An 18615-nucleotide genomic window follows, 5' to 3' on the forward strand; every position below is an offset into this window, starting at 1 on the left:
ATGTAATGTCATTTACAACCGTTTACTGAAGTTTCAAAACCACCGCTCGATCAAGTGTTATAATTAAGCAGGGGATCTTGGGTATGCATTCGGAAAAGAAAGTTTAAACACCACTCTAGGCATCTGCATTGCGGTGTTACGTTTTATTTAATTCCTTAATTAACCTTGTGATGTAACCAACGAAAAAATTAATCACACTCTATCGTGAAGACTCAGTAATATCATTAGGTACACTCTCTGCTTCTAATAAAGCTCTCTTCTAAATTAATCTAAAAAAGATGTCCTTGCAAGATAGTTCTTTTTCCAACACGAGACAGCCGGCCGTGGTAGCCGGGCGGTTCTAGGCGCTTCAGTCCGGAACCGCGCTGCTACTACGGTCGCAGGTTCGAATCCTGCCTCGGGCATGGATGTGTGTGATGTCCTTAGATTATTTAGGTTTAAGTAGTTCTAAGTCTAGGGGACTGATGACTTCAGATGTTAAGTCCCATAGTGCTTAGAGCCATTGAACCATTGAACTAACACGAGACAGGAAAGCTGGTAGGAGAAAAAGCGGGGATGACGTCAGTCCACATATGCGCTGTCAGTTATCTACTCTTCATTGGCACTGGCTGTGTGTATGTAAAAAAAGTCCGAAACTCACCGCATTAACTTCATTTCCTTGATCTGAAAAAATGAAACACAGACTTTCTCTTCACAGGTTGTAAAAATTAAATAAATCAGTTTTTGGAAATAACTATCGTAATGTCAAAAACTCTTCAGATTGTCTGAGATATTGTCTAACTTCACTAAAATCAATCGCATCAACATATACCTTTATTCTGGAAGACGAGAGTAGTAGCAATTCACACTTAAGTGCCTGGCAGAGGGTTCATCGAACCATTTTCATACTACTTCTCTAGCTTTCGACTCTTGAATGGTGCGTGGGGAAAATGAACACCTAAATCTTTCCGTTCCAGCTCCTCTTATTTCATTATGATGATCATTTCTCCCTATGTAGGTGGGTGTCAACAAAATAGTCAAGCATTCGGAAGAGAACGTTCATTGAAATTTCGCAAATAGATCTCGCCGCAAAGAAAACCGCCTTTGTTCAGTGACTGCCATCCCAACTTGCGTATTATATCAGTGACACTCTCACCCCTATTGTGCGATAACACGAAACGAGCTGCCCTTCTTTGCACTATTTCGGTGTCCTCCGTCTTTCCTACCTGGGAAGGATCCCGCACCGCGCAGCGGTATTCCAGCAGAGGACGGACAAGTGTAATGTAGGCTCTCCCTTTAGTGGGTTTGTCGCATCTTCTAAGTGTTCTGCCAACAAAGCGCAGTCTTTGTTTCGCCTTCCCCACAGTATTATCTATGTGGTTTTCCAATTTAAGTTATTTAGTCGAATTGACTGCCCTTAGGTTTGTGCGATTTATCATATACCCAAAATTTATCGGATTTCTTAGTACCCATGTGGATGACTTCGCACTTTTCTTTGTTTAGTGCCAATTGCCACTTTTCGGAACATACAGAAATTCTCTCTAGATAATTTTGTAATCGAAATTGATCGTCTGATGATTTTACTAGAAGATAAATTACATCAGCATCTGGAAACAATCTAATGGGGCTGCTCAGATTATCACCTAGATCATTTACGTAAATCAGGAACAGCAGTGGGCCTGTGACACTACCTTGCGGAACGCCACGTACCACTTCTGTTCTACTCGATGATTTACCGTCTGTCGCTACGAACTGTGACCTCTCAGAGAGGAAATCACGAATCCAGTCACAATACTGAGCCTATACTCCATATGCACGCAATTTTATTGATAGTCGCTTGTGAGGAACGGTATCAAAAGCCTTGTGGAAATCTAGGAATATGGAATCGATCTGAGATCCCTTGTCGACAGCACTAATTACTTCATGGGAATAAAGAGTTAGCTGCGTTGCGCAAAAACGATATTTTCTGAATCCGTGTTGGTAATGATCAATAAGTCATCTTCTTCAAGGTGATTCATAATGTTCGAGTACAGTATATGCTCCAAAATACAGGGTGATTCAAAAAGAATACCACAACTTTGAAAATGTGTATTTAATGAAAGAAACATAATATAAACTTCTGTTATACATCATTACAAAGAGTATTTAAAAAGGTTTTTTTTTCACTCAAAAACAAGTTCAGAGATGTTCAATATGGCCCCCTCCAGACACTCGAGCAATATCAACCCGATACTCCAACTCGTTCCACACTCTCTGTAGCATATCAGGCGTAACAGTTTGGATAGCTGCTGTTATTTCTCGTTTCAAATCATCAATGGTGGCTGGGAGAGGTGCCCGAAACACCATATCCTTAACATACCCCCATAAGAAAAAATCGCAGGGGGTAACATCAGGGCTTCTTGGAGGCCAGTGATGAAGTGCTCTGTCACGGGCTGCCTGGCGGCCGATCCATCGCCTCGGGTAGTTGACGTTCAGGTAGTTACAGACAGATAAGTGCCAATGTGGTGGCGCTCCATCCTGCTGAAATATGAATTGTTGTGCTTCTTGTTCGAGCTGAGGGAACAGCTAATTCTCTAACATCTCCAGATACCGTCCAGAACTTTTCCCTTTGCACAACCACCCATCCTCTGTAAATTGTTTATACCAACGTTTAATACACCACCTATCAGGAGGTTTAACACCATACTTCGTTCGAAATGCACGCTGAACAACTGTCGTCGATTCACTTCTGCCGTACTCAATAACACAAAAAGCTTTCTGTTGAGCGGTCGCCATCTTAGCATCAACTGACGCTGACGCCTAGTCAACAGCGCCTCAAGCGAACAAATGTACAACTAAATGAAATTTTATAGCTCCCTTAATTCGCCGACAGATAGTGCTTAGCTCTGCCTTTTGTCGTTGCAGAGTTTTAAATTCCTAAAGTTGTGGTATTCTTTTTGAATCACCCTGTACTACTGCAAATTGAGGTCAGTGATATGGGTCTATAATTCAGTGGGTTACTCCTATTTCCTTTCTTGAATATTGGTGTAACCTGTGCTACTTTCCTGTCGTTAGGAACAGATCTTTCGTCAAGTGAGCGGTTGTATATGATTGCTAAGAAAGGCACTATTGTGTCTGCATACTCTGAGAGTAACCAGATTGGTATACCATGCGTCCTCCCATTAGCATGATGAAGAAGCTATCGGGATTCATCAGACCATGCAACACTCTGCCACTGCGATAATGTCCAGTGACGATGACTACTTGCCAGTTTCAGTCGTAGTTGCCGATGACCGGTGTTAACATTAACTTCCATTGGTCGTCAGCTGAGGATGTCCATTGTTAGGAGTGTTCGGTGCACTGCGTGTTCAGACACACTTGTACTCTGCCCAGCATTAGAGTCTGATGTTAGTTCCGTCCCAGTTCGCCGCCTGACCTGTTTTACCAGTCTGCCCTGTCCACGACGTCCGACGTCTGTAATAAGGGGTGGCCGCCCAACCCCACGGCATCTGGACGTGGTTTCACCTTGGTTTCGCCACGTGTTGAAGACACCCACCACAGCACTCCTGGAATACCTGACAAGTCGTGAAGTTTCCGAAATACTCGTGCCGAGTCTCCTGACCATCAGATTCTGTCCCCGGTCAAACTCAGATCGCCTGCCTTCCCATTCGACACACGGACAGCACCATATGAACTGTGCGTGTGTCTGACTAGCAGTCATTACACGCCAGGTGATGCTGGGCGGGCTTAAATCGATAATAGGTCGGTAGCCATAATTTTGTGGCTGAACAATGTAAATATATCTAAGGTCATGATTAGAAAATAATAGTTCAATTTTTAATAGTGATAAAGATCGATATGATCGCTCTTATCAGAGGAGTGAAGGCTCTCAGCTGGTAAGCAAGCACTCGACACACATCGAAACATCGGTCCTCAAATGCGTCGCCTATTCTCCTGGTGACTGGCAGCTACATGGAGAACAAACCGAACACAAATGTTTGTAGTTACGAAAGAAACATTACATTAAAGCATAATAAATCTTATCAAAATATGCAGAAGTACATTTGGTCAGCTGTTACGGGAAAAGTGTCTAACAAATTAGTTCGTGAAATTAAATCTCCCCTACAGCCAGCCGGCCAATGTATGCACTTCAAACCAACCTTTTTTGAATCAAGACACTGTGATACACACTAACCACCGAAATTCGATTGTTGAAAATTACTTCATAATTGTATTTCTAATAATTTACAGTTTCTTTAAAGAGTTCTGGAATCCTTTACTCAAATTAACCGGTCTCGATTTTTCATCGCATATTGTTTTCTTTCCGTTAGTTAAATTAATCCAAATCGTAATCAGCTTATTACCACTTGAAATGTGTTAATGACATTGTTTTGCTTTGTTGTACTGATTGCAGGTAAATGTTGGCTCAGTATTATAGCTATTGGAACACCAATCCATGGTTAAAGTATCTGCCGGCAGTCGTTACTACAGTCGGGATGCTACAGTCGCTTGCTCCAAAAAATGGAGGACTGTGGGAAATGAAAAGGAAAATTACAAAAGATTGAAAAATTCAAGGTGGGGGAACTAGCCCAGTTGGACTTCGTATTCGACTTAACTCCCCCTCCATCTAACCATCGCCTACCGTTCCCTCTGTTTCAACCACAGCGCCGTATTTTACCTCATATTGTAACGAAACAGCAAATCACAGCTTAGTTCTTTAGGAGCCACTAAAATTAAATAACGAACACCAGTGTAGCATCAGAGCAACATTCTTGGCTGTGTTCAGATGTACCTTAATTATATGAAATATTTGCGCCATGTTCAAAAGTATTTCCCCAAAAAATCTGTAAATGGCGTAACTTGCAGTATTTCCATATCTAAATTACTACAGTAAAACACACACACACACACACACACACACACACACACACACACACACACACACACACATTGTGTATGTGATCTTTATCAACTCAGACGCCAAGCAGACCTTGTGAAAGTCAGTAATTCGATCTTTTTACCACACCCGTTCAGGTTATACGTTTCCACAAGCACTTTGTTCTGTAATGCTTCTAAAATGTACAATATTATGCAACATCTAAAACGCCTCAAAAATACATGTCTCATTTTGTCAGGGATTCATGTCAGCAATATTTACAATGATTATATAGAATTTTAGAATGGTGGTTCCATGTCTACAACATTTATGGAGGTACGTAAAGTTTGTTTGCATTTCGAATTGACACTAATTAGTTCATGGCTTATAGAGCGAACTCTCATCACCTTCAGACAAACCTTCGTATTTTACAATGTCAGCGACAGAATTCTTCTGCGTAAAGCAGAGTTTATACCTACAAACCAAATTAATTTCTTTTTCCTATTTTTCATTGTGTGCTGTTTCTAAGAAAAATTAAGTACGAATAGTCGTCTTCTACGACTTTCTTTCTGGAGATAATTGACAAACAGAACAAGTAAACATTATGTCTCAATATTTTTTAATAATAATCAATTATAACTCATTTATCTTTCATTTGGAAGTACTGTATCTAATCCTTTGATGAAACGTTTTATGTATTTTTGATCCTGTTAAATTGGTTGAAAGTGGTCGGTTTGGTGACGCAAAGCTTGCACACTGAAGCACGCAATATTTTTCGTAGGAGTATTTCAAGATTGCTAAGTCGAGCCCACAATCCATGTTTCCTTTGCATTGAATTCTAACAAAAAGACTCGGTTCTGTACCACCAAGCTCCCCAGTTTGTAACAGCGTCTCCTGCGCCTAAGGCTTTAGCTTCACAAAAAGAACAGGTATTTAATTTATTTAAAGTGTTTCACGAACCTAGAGGATTATCGTTAGTTTCAAGTCATTAATTCTCAAGTCTGCATTTCTACGTGTTTCGATAATCTTTTGCTGCCGTCATTGTGACGCGCCTTTCCTTCGTGAACATTTTAAAACGTTTAAAAAATCGTCGTTGGTACGAGACAGGTGAATTACACTGGTTATCAGATTGTTTAGTTGATGTATATTCTATGCATGCAATTTTATTATCATTGCATTGATACAAAATTTTGTGTCTTGCGTACACTGGCAACTACGTATTACGGTAGAAACTAAATTGGAAGAAGAGGATAATATATTTGGAAGGAAAAACTCTGACTGAATGAACTTCAAGCAATGACAAAACAAATTATTAAAGAAATACTTTTGGAGATTGTTCTGTAACAACGAATCATACAAGATAAGGACAACATTATTGATTCTTCCTTGCCTGAGTGTTCGTGTTAGTTGACTGTCAACTAAATCATTCAAGGCCCATTAATTACCAGGAAATCGATTATTCGAATTTTTGCCACTACGTGCAGTAATTGATAATTCGAGTGCACAAGATGTCTGACTTCGCGTTACCAGAATCCGGAATGGCGCACTGCTTCTTTATTGTTTCATCGAATTGACGTAGTCTCTCCAGAGAGTTCATTTAACTGATCTATTATTCGTGTCCTGATATTGAAATTGAAATCTGTGATTCTACAAGCGTAAGTTAAGCCACCTTTTATGTTATGTTCAAAGTAGGAAAGCCCACAAAAATTTACTCAGAAACATATAATGAGGTAGAATCAAATGCTGGTAATTCGCTGATGCGGCCATTGAAAATATAGAGGTTAGAGCTCACGCAATTGGGCGGAACATTGAGAGTGAAAAAGTTAAACCAACCACCAGTACCACACATAAGTTCCGTTTAAGGCGTTAAATATCAGGATACTTGTAGATTAGTACAGTAACCATTAAAGGCCTCACCAAATGGCAATCTGAAATGAGCCGAACATGAGCAATATTCACGTGCAAGAAAGCTGTGTACAAAAATGTACAACTGATATAACTTGAACATAATATCCCACTGAAACAATTATTGAGGTGGCAGATGAATCCAGTTCCACTACAATGAGTTCAACAAACTAAATTCGGCCGCATTACGCCCTCCAGTTTTAGTCGTGGAATGGAGTGGGCGCCAAGTAAGAATCTATTGCTATACAACAATGACATGCACCTTAGTGACAAATTGACTACTGATCATTAGAAATGCTGTGATCATGGCAAAGAAGTAGCAACTGTTCATGCTACTCTAGAAAAAGTACCGACTGAATTTTTTCTGAACACATGTACTATGAAATCAAATTAAGAAGTTAAAAATAACTTGAAATGGATGCTAATGTTGGCTAAGATGAAGTTGCTAAGCACTCCGTCTACAGGCCACAAGTGGACCATCGGGACCATCCGACCGCCGTGTCATCCTCATTGAGGATGCTGATAGGAGGGGCGTGTGGTCAGCACACCGCCCTCCCGGTCGCTATGATGCTTTTCTTTGATCGGAGCCGCTACTACTCGGTCGAGTAGCTACTCAATTGGCATCACGAGGCTGAGTGCACCCCGAAAAATGGCGACAGCACATGGCGGCATGGATGGTTACCCATCCAAGTGCCGACCACGCCCGACAGGGCTTAACTTCCGTGATCTGACGGGAACCGGTGTGTCCACTGCGGCTCGGCCGTTGCCAAGTTGCTAAGGCATTAAAGAAATTAAACTAATTTGTAAATCGTAAATATTACGTGCTCGATGATAGTCTATCTTCTTCCAGTCCAAGGTATAAGAACGTGCACAGCGGACGAAGTAAGGCTTAACAGCCCGGGTGTCAGGCCACAAGTGGACCATTGGTACCGTCCGACCGCCGTGTCATCCTCAGCTGAAAATGCGAACAGGAGGGGCGTGTGCAGTTTAAGAAATACACTGAATTTGACGCATTATGAAGCTCACCTATTCGTCATAATCGACTTCGACCAGGTTTATGATATATTCTGGGCTTGACCGCGACGGAAGTGAGAGCACAGTTGTCAAGGCGTTTAGAAAATAATACCATTTTTGACACGAATGGGGCGAGGCTTAAGCCTTTTATCCCAGCGTAGATTCAAGGCGGTGACTGGCCCATCGAAAAGAATACTGAACAGTAAATAATGGATCGTGTTGCCGAATCTCTGTCCGGAACCTTTTCCTCGTTTGCTGTTTTTACGTTACTTAAGCTGCATATAAACTGAAATAATGGTCAGTATATTATATGTATTAATATTTTCGGAAAAGGCACGAAAAGGGAACGCAAAGGAAAATTTATGTCAATAAAATAATTTCCAGGAAAGGATTGTAATTCAAGGTACAAGACTTTATTACATGTGGTTTGCTGTCAAACTGTCCGGTAAGGCAGAATCTTACGAATGTAAACTAAGATTGTTTTTACATAAGTACTTTAAAACAGCCATCTGATTGTAAAAATGTGACAATATTAGCCTGTGAAAAATGACGAGAAAATCACTGCTTCCCCGTTTCTACGATGAACATCACCCCAGCATGCGCAACCCATCAGCTACAAAATAATAGGTGTACGGTCCTATATACGAAGTTTTCGTGCACTCCTTACAATAGTTTCCTGGGAATTTTTTTGCAATCCCACAATTTCGTTGTTCTTTCCTTCCCATCCCGCTTATGAGAATAATAATAAATACAGTGTATTGAACATAATCCATTGTGTAGTCTTCCCGCTGTACTAATCACCGACTGGTAACAACGCTAACATAAATGGTTCATGCCTCAACTGCTCCACGCCAAAAATGCATTTTTTTGAGTTCCCACCTCTGTGACTTTCATTTGTGACCAAGTACTGCACATACCGTAAATCTGGAGGTAATTGGTGGTAACGAGTAAGTGCGATCTCCTTGTCAGTAACTGAAAAATTACCGGTACCTTCAAAATAGCTTCAGTACATTTCACCCTATCACCTGTTGAAGGAGTGTTCCACGCGTCGTACTGTAGTTGCCTCAGTCTTGGAGATTGCTGCGGCCTAGTGACGAGCATTTAAAACTATTCAGACTTCTTTGGTTTTGTCAGCTAGTTTCGTGACTTGATGCTCGTGCTCCTCTGCAGTGAAGTATTTTGAGTTTTCTCTGTGTCTAACGTAAGGCAAGTTACATATTAATTTGTATGTGTTAAATAAATTTATACTGCAACAGTTAAGTGCTACAGCGCTGATGAAACTTTATAATTTATTTTTGCAATGTCGTTCAATCGGGCAAAGTGGCCAATGGCTTAACGGGGTGAAGTGGCCAAGTGACTACTTTGTCCGAACAAACATATGGAACTTGTATAAATTAAGTATACTAAGGCCCTGGTGTATTAACAACTCGGTGAAAACCTCTGTTCTCTTACTACAGGTGTATGTTTAGCTGCCATCGAATTATTTATGAAAAACACTACAACAGTCATCGGATTCCCGGGCTGTTGAACATACATTGGATTCTGTAAGAAAAGAGAGGACACTGTTTGTTACAGCAGACAGACCATTCAACGTCTCAAGAAACTGACTCAAAAGAAGAGTTCTTGGAAAATCGTGTTTCTGATGAAGAGAAGAGGATTCGCGGGACCTTCAGACCTGCATTCAACGAAGTACAAGAATAAGGACTTCTCGCCCATATTTTTGGAGTGGAACGAAGACATTATGTAACTGATTTCCGCCAATTGGCGTTTCAGATTGCTGAGTTGAATAATCCACAACAGCTACTCAACAAAGAGAAATATATGGCAGGAAATGACTGGTGGGCGATACAGTACAGGAAGAGACCTCTTAACATAAGGCTTACAAACCACATGGCATTTGATCCGAGTTATTTTCCCATTTCTCTGTCTTTGGCCACTTTTCCCAGTAAATAAGGCAAAGAGGCCATCCTAAAAAGTGCTCTATTTACGGAAAAAGTGGCCACTTTATAGATTTTCACTGAAACTTACATTTCTGTTATAGTTGGAGGATTTGAATAATAAAAAAATAGATTTGTAGTTACAGAGACATAATTCGTATGCTCAAATGGAAAATCCTCAAAGAATCCTAGAAGTTTACTACTTGCAGTGTGTGTGTTTTTTGGTGTACCGTGAAACGTCCTTCAGACAAGCAGGCATTTCTGAAGGACATTGGACAGTACACCGAATAACACAGGCCGAGAAAGGTGACGCATTGTTTAGCACACTAGTCACGTTTGGGAGGAAGACGGTTCAGACCCCCGTCCGGCCATCCTCGTTGGGTGTTCTATGATTTCTCTAAATCGCTTCAGGGAAATGCCGGGACGGTTCTTTTGAAAGGACACGTCTGACTTCCTTCCTCGTCCTTCCCAAATTCGGTGGGATCGATGACCGCGGCGTTTGGTCCCCTCCTCCAAATAAACCAACCAGCCAACAGAAACTGCAAGTAGTCTCAGGTGCCGAGACATGCCGTGACAATAAAAATAAAGTCTCTTCCTGTGCGGCGGTCACAGAAATTAAGCTAGTATTGAACTTGGACATTTAGTAACGTAATAACGGAGGTTTGGTTCGGTCGTGGAAGCGTGCTCGGATAACCAGCGTGGTTAAGAGATCCGCTCAAGTAAAGCGGAAAATCCGTGTTCTTGTCCCGATCGGAGGAAAAATTTTCATTTGTCACTAATAAATTGGGACGCAGCAGTCGTCGTATCCGCAATTCCGAATACATTTCCTCCAATGCTAGAAGATCTTGCTCCAGAAACCAAAGTTACCCCATTAATCAAGTTTAATGTGCGACCCACCTTTGTAACGTATCAAGTTATTACGAGATGACATTTACAAATCTAAATAATCCATATTAGTTATTATCCAATTTTGTTCAAATTTGGTACACAGTCTTTGGTCAGTAATGGACTGATGCTGTAAAAATTTCAGATTTTTATTTATTATAGTGCCTGAGATAAAGAAAATTACCTAAAATTCCTAAAACCAATGCTTGTTTTTAAAACCATGTTATAAACAAATACAGGTTAACTTGCATTATCATTTGAAGCCATTACAGAGTAACCAGTGCACAAAAATCAGATAATCAGAATTTTCTTTTTCAACACTTTAGTCACTGTGCATTATGTAATACCAAAATCCATCAGAATTATTATTTGATTATATTTTGCTTTGTGAGTGCGTGAGAATGATTGAGAGAGGATATATGGGACATACGTTAAAACTTAATATGTCAATTTTCAGAAAACCTTGTGCAAATAAACCGCGGGAAAGCTATGGTGCAACCATGATTCAGATGACGTATGTCGGTGTGAGCTTGCTTTTATATAAAAGCGCCCAGAATGAAAGTTAGAGACGGAGTAAGTTTATTTATCAATTTGGATAATAATTCGCACTTCGCTTCTACAAATAGAAATTTTAATGACTTGAATTACTGTCACAATGACTGGATAAGGCAAGTTTTGCCGCGCAAATGATCTGGAAGGAACATTCTGATTGGTCGTTAAGATCAACAGCCAATCAGAACTAAACTGTTTCCGAGCGAATATAGTGGAATGGGCAGTGAGTAGAATAGTTCGAGATAGTCGCTTGCTAACCGGCCTACGGATAACACCACGTTAGATAGCTCCGTAAAAATTCTCTGAAAAGTGAAGAAATAGTGAGTTAGTTGCGGTTCGAATACCTCGTGACTGAAGCGACTGGAGTTACGAACAATTTAATGGAACTTTGGTGTCTCTAAATTAAATAGTTTAAGAGTTATGAGCGTGTGAACTTCCTGGGCGTAGTATCAATTCCGTGTGACATGTTTCGTGATCTGTACGGAATACTTTGGCGAGCACTTCTTTCGAACAAGACCACTAAAACGACCGAATGTTTAACTCGTGAATAGTTGTGGGCCGGTACCTGGTAGAACGTGAAAACTAGTGGGGTCGGACTTGCAAAAATTCTGGCTGCTTTCCGAGAGAAAATCTGTTGTACAGACAGTGAACTTTCAATGACAGAGCATTACCATATTAAATACAGACTTGATAGCCATTTCATGTGTTTCCATATGAATAAAAAGGCATATTCAATCTATTTTAAGTGGTTTCTGCAAGTAGACTGCATCATCCGAACGCCCGATTTTTTAAAAAAGAACTTTCAACATCGGACTTTCAATTGAGTTACGCGGCATCTGTGTGGTAGTTATTATATAGCGGTTCCATCGACGCTGTTTTACACTGCCTAGCACGTATCTGCTACTACAGACAGAAGGGACGTCGGGAAGAAGCATATCGAGGTATGTGGATTTTCGATAAGTGAGAGAGAGAAAGCAGACGACCGACGCTGCCCCGCCGCAACCTGAAACGGACACTGTTCCCATAACCAACATTCGCAATAGAGTCGCAACCGGTTCCTTTGTAAGATGTTTTACCTCTATTACCGTGACACTGAATTTAATTGATGAAAGGAGAAAATATAAAAATTCAGCAAATGAAACAGGCAAAAAGGAATACAAAGTCTCAAAAATGAGATCGACAGGAAGTGCAAATTGGCTAAGCAGGGATGGCTAGAGGACAAATGTAAGGATGTAGACGCATATCTCACTAGAGGTAAGATAGATACTGCCTACAGGAAAATTAAAGAGGCCTATGGAGAAAAGAGAACCACTTGTATGAATATCAAGAGCTCAGATGGAAACCCAGTACTAACCAAAGAAGGGAAAGCAGAAAGGTGGAAAGAGTATATAGAGGGTCTATACAAGCTCGATGTACTTGAGGACAATATGATGGAAATGGAAGAGAATGTAGGAAGATGAAATGGAAGACACGATACTGCGTGAAGAGTTTGACAGAGCACTGAAAGACCTGAGTCGAAACAAGGCCCCGGGAGTAGATAACATTCTATTAGAACTACTGACATGGAAGAGAATGTAGGAAGATGAAATGGAAGACACGATGCTGCGTGAAGAGTTTCACAGAGCACTGAAAGACCTGAGTCGAAACAAGGCCCCGGGAGTAGACAACATTCCATTAGAACTACTGACAGCCTTGGGAGAGCCAGTCCTGACAAAGCTCTACCATCTGGTGAGCAAGATGTATGAGACAGGGGAAATACCTTCAGACTTCAAGAAGAATATAATAATTCCAATCTCAAAGAAAGGAGGTGTTTACAGATGTGAAAATTACCGAACTGTCAGTTTAATAAGTCATAGCTGCAAAATACTAACACGAGTTCTTTACATAGGTATGGAAAAACTGGTAAAAGCCGACCTCGGGGAAGATCAGTTTGGATTTCGTAGATATATTGAAACACGTGAGGCAATACTGATCTTACGACTTATCCCAGAAGAAAGATTAAGGAAAGGCAAATCTACGTTTCTAGCATTTGTAGACTTCGAGAAAGCTTTTGACAATGTTAACTGGAATACTCTCTTTCAAATTCTGAAGGTGGTAGGGGTAAAATACAGGGAGCGAAAGCCTATTTACAATTTGTACAGAAACCAGATGGCAGTTATCAGAGTCGAGGGGCATGAAAGGGAAGCAGTGGTTGGGAAAGGAGTGAGACAGGGTTGTAGCCTCTCCCCGATGTTATTCAATCTGTATATTGAGCAAGCAGTAAAGGAAACAAAAGAAAAATTTGGAGTAGGTATTAAAATTCATGGAGAAGAAGTAAAAACTTTGAGGTTCGCCGATGACATTGTAATTCTGTCACAGACAGCAAAGGACTTGGAAGAGCAGTTGAACGGAATGGACAGTGTCTTGAGGATATAAGATGAAAATCAACAAAAGCCAACCGAGGATAATGGAATGTAGTCGAATTAAGTCGGGTGATGCTGAGGGAATTAGATTAGGAAATGAGATGTTTAAAGTAGTAAAGGAGTTTTGCTATAAACTGATGATGGTCGAAATAGAGAAGATATAAAATGTAGACTGGCAATGGCAAGGAAAGCGTTTATGAAGAAGAGAAATTTGTTAAAATCGAGTATAGATTTAGGTGTCAGGAGGTCGTTTCTGAAAGTATTTGTATGGAGTGTAACCATGTATGGAAGTGAAACATGGACAATAAATAGTTTGGACATGAAGAGAACAGAAGCTTTCGAAATGTGGTGCTACAGAAGAATGCTGAAGATTAGTTGGGTAGATCACATGACTAATGAGGAGGTATTGAACAGAATTGGGGAGAAGAGGATTTTGTGGCACAACTTGTCAATAAGAAGGGACCGGTTGGTAGAACATGTTCTGAGGCATCAAGGGATCACAAATTTAGTCCTGGAGGGCAGCGTGGAGGGTAAAAATCGTAGAGGGAGACCAAGAGATGAATACACTAAGCAGATTCAGAAAGATGTGGGTTGCAGTAAGTACAGGGAGATGAAAAAGGTTGCACAGGATAGGGTAGCATGGAGAGCTGCATCAAACCAGTCTCAGGCTTGAAGACCACAACAACAATATTAACCGTAACATACCTCCACCCCTGTATTATTTATTAACTGTATTATTTATAAAGCAATGTCACTATTAACGTTAAAAATTCCTTAGCAGAAGATACAGGCAGAAGTTTAAGATCAGAAGTACATGCAGATGCATACACACTATGGCACAAAGCGTAATTTAAACAAAGCCTTAAATAAACTCACGACACTGCAATGTATGAATGGGCTACCTCTTGTGGCGGCATGCTACGATAAAGCGGCTCGGAAATTTCATTAGGTACCAGGACGTACAAACAAACAAAAATTTTGATACGTAACTTATTTTTCCGATTCGACATTTTTAGCTTCATGACTAACCCGCATACATGACTGACCCCATTTCATTGACAAGTCTCAGGATCGTATCCGGTCTGACTGGTAAGATTAACTTGCATGTACTCTAGTCACTGCCCCACCTCAGAGATAGATTCGCTGGCAAGGATTGCGTCACAAGGTGCTCTCCTTACTGGCAGTGGGTTCCGTGATGAGTCACGGCCATCGGATGCGGTCGGTGCGTCGCCCACGGCAGTGCAGGAGACCTTGTTCCACAAACCGGCGCGTAAAAGAAATGAGGCCCAGGTGGCTAAAAACAGCGGGCGGGAAGCTACCGGCCCGCCGGGCCCACTTGCCGCTCTTGCGACAGCGGTGAGCGCTAAAATACCGCTACACATCGTCTGGGACTCATACAGTACGCGACCGAGCGAGGTGGCGCAGTGGTTAGACACTGGACTCGCATTCGGGAGGACGACGGTTCAATCCCGCGTCCGGCCATCCTGATTTAGGTTTTCCGTGATTTCCCTAAATCGCTCCAGGAAAATGCCGGGATGGTTCCTTTGAAAGGGCACGGCCGACTTCCTTCCCCGTCCTTCCCTAAGCCGATGAGACCGATGACCTCGCTGTCTGGTCTCCTTCCCCAAAACAACCCCAACCCTCATACAGTACGCAACGAACAATATACCCTGTGGCAGAGTGCCTGCATCTTCGCAACACGGCAACGTGGAACGACCTCACATACGTCGCTGAAAATAAAGGGTCTCATTACGTAATATGAACTCAATTCTGCGCATAAAAAGTCACAAACACTCGACAATAAAAGTTCTCTACAAAGGTAGAGGAGACCCAATGGACCCAAACAAATACAGAGGCATAGCCCTGGAAAATACTCAATTCAAGATGTTTTCAAAGATAATATCACAAAAAATCCAAGCCTCTGTGGACAGTCATCTCCCAGAACGACAAATCTGGAAGATCAACACTTGCGGCAGTCAGGCTTCTTCTAAACAACATCGACGAAGCGCTACAAAAGAAACAAATGTTCTACACAGTGTTCATAGACTTTAACAAAGCCATTGACCTGTTGTTTAGAGATCTCACAGTCCGAAAATAGGAAAACACAATGGGAGAAGATGGCGTATGGGCAAGAATAATGAAGTCAATCCTCGAATACAACTTAATCACAATATCAGACAACCTCTCTTTTTCGAACCCCATTCTGCAACCGAACGGAGTCTTACAGGGTGACCGAATGAGCCCTTTGCTGTACATTCTTGCCACTGAAGAAGTACTCCGAATTGGAGATGTGTATGTATATGCACACGCTGACGACATAGCCGTAGGTTCAACAGATATACAGAAGCTGCAGAGGATCATTGAGAAAATAGACAGATGGTGCAGTGAACACAAACTACACATAAACATAAAAAGACAGAAATGGTAATTTTCCGAAAAGGAAGCGAAACACCCAAGAAAGCGGAAATCAGCATCAGAGGAAAAAAAAAAAGTTTCATCAGACTTTAAATACCTACGAGTGACACTGCAACCAACAGCAAAATGCTTAATAAAACATACAACAGAACGTGCAGCCCAAGCAATAATAGCAATACAGGACAACAAAAACATCCCCCTACTCAGTCTAGAAACAGCCATGAAATTATTCAACACAAGAATCTTGCCAATCCTGGCCTATGGGATGGAGTTTATATGGGACCACCCGACAGAAAAAAATCTAGAAACACTAGAAAAGGTAAAATCGACCTATCTAGAAAGAGTACTAGGTCTCTCAAAGACAACAAGATCTAGACTAGTGTACCTGCTAGCGAGAGAGACATTCCTAATTGAAGACATCAGACTTCGATATATGATGCCACACACCAGGGCTTCCAGAAAGCAACTGAAGATCTTGGAGGACAAGCGAGAAAAAATATGGCCGGAGTTCTATGGCACCGAAGAAATGACGAACCGCTCATGGACAGCACCAAGCTTCGAACAGCGACATGTCGTAACTAGACTTTCTATTCACGGCTTTCATCATCTAATCTGAAAAAACAAAACTTATTACGATCCAACCACAACATGTGTATGTGAACTGTGTAACGTAGCCTGTGAAAGATATCACATAGAACTGTACAGTAAAAGAGTGAAATCGATAAATGAATATGCAGAAATGTAAAATGTAAAATGTTAAGCAAAGTAACTGTACATGGCTATTTGGCTGCAATTTTATTAAATAAAAAAGTCACAAACACTGTATGATGCAAATACTTAGTGCTAAAGTGTCGAATACCGATGTTCTGCAACTGTGTGTGCGACCAGAATACTATTAGATTATTGCGGAGAAGAAAACAGCAACTTACCTCCGTTAATACTATTTATTTACACAAATAGCGGCATTATCGTGTTCGGACTCACATGTTCATACTGAGACCGCAGCTGACGTTTAGATTACATTTACTGTCGATCCATTTAGTTTCGAGAATACAGCTACATTAACTGGATTTCTTCTTCCTGTAATATTTCGGCCGTATACCTTCCGCCAACCAGAGTGAACCGACAGATTGCAGCTACAGTACTCGTGCCGTCGTTTTAAACAACAAACAACACAACCTCTACAGCCGTCGATCGGCGGAAAAGAGGATGGGTATATTGGACTTGTGCCTACTCGCTCTATCCATTCTGGGATATCGATACGTCCCTATTAGATGCACTGTAACGACGTCTTCTTGATTTCATTAAATAAAGCGTCGGATTCCATTATTCGTCCAAGATGAAAGAGATGTCTTTCTTAATTACTGGTACTTCATAGAGTGACCGGTATCGTTGCAGGGCTCTTCCACATTTTAATTAACTGGGGTATAAGAGTTGGGTGTACCTGCGCTGTTTCATTTCGAGATCTCAGCTTGAACTGACTGCGTAGCCCCACATTCAGTTTATGCATACTCTTCGCCGCTGATCGACTCTGCAACTGTTTTTCTGTGGTTCAAAACAACGGAACGATTACTGTAGCTTCAGTCTATCAGTCCAATCTGAATATGTCAATAAGGCATATGGGAAAAACATCAGAAAAACAAAAATAACTGAAACTGTACCTAATAACAAACGAAAACCGTTTTGGGTTTCTCACGTAGAAATTTCTGCATCATTATTTTTCACTGTTGATATTCACAAAACAAATATTTTGTTTTTTTTAATCATCAGTGTACTGACTGGTTTGATGCAGCCTGCCTCGAATTCCTCTCCCGTGCCAACTTCTCCATCTCAGAACAGCATCTGGAACCTACGTCCTCAATTATTTGCTGGACGTGTTCAAATCTTTGTCTTCCTCTGCAGTGTTTGTCACTGCAGTCGTTCCCTGATGACTTAAGAGATGTTCTGTCAACCTGTCCCTTCTTGTCAGTGTTTTCCATATGTTACTTCCTCTCCAATTCTGCGCAGAGCCTCCTGATTCCTTACCTTATCAGTCCACTTAATCTTCTGTATTTGTCTGCAGCACCATATCTCAAATACTTCGATTCTCTCTGTTCCAGTTTTCCCACAGTCCATGTTTCACTACCATACACTGCTGTACTCCAAACGTAGATTCTCAGAAATTTCTTCCTCAAATTAAGGTCTATGTTTGATTTGCCAGACCTAGACTGCTTTTAATGTCCTCCTTGCTCCGTCCGTCAGAGGTTATTTTGTTGCCTAGGTAGTAGAATTTCTTATTTTCACCTACTTCGTGACCATCAATCCTGATGTTAAATATCTCGCTCTTCTCATTTCTGCTACTTCTCATTAGTTTCATGTTTCTTCGTTTTACCGTCATTCCGTATTCTCTGCTCATCAGACTGTTCATTCAATTGAGCAGATCGTGTAATTCTTCTTCACTTTCACTCAGCTTGGCACTGTGATCAGCGAATCGTATCATTGATATCTTTTTCACCTTTCCAGTCCTGAACCTTCCTTTTGTTTTCATCATTTCTTCTTCGATGTACAGATTGAACAGAAGGGGCGAAGGACTACATCCTTGTCTTACACCCTTTTTAATCCTAGCGCTTCGTTCTTGGTCGTCCACTCTTATTTCCTCTTGGCTCTTGTACACCTATTTTTCTCAGGTTTT

This window comes from Schistocerca serialis, chromosome 1 (genome assembly GCF_023864345.2).
Source record: "Schistocerca serialis cubense isolate TAMUIC-IGC-003099 chromosome 1, iqSchSeri2.2, whole genome shotgun sequence".
Taxonomy (NCBI): domain Eukaryota; kingdom Metazoa; phylum Arthropoda; class Insecta; order Orthoptera; family Acrididae; genus Schistocerca; species Schistocerca serialis.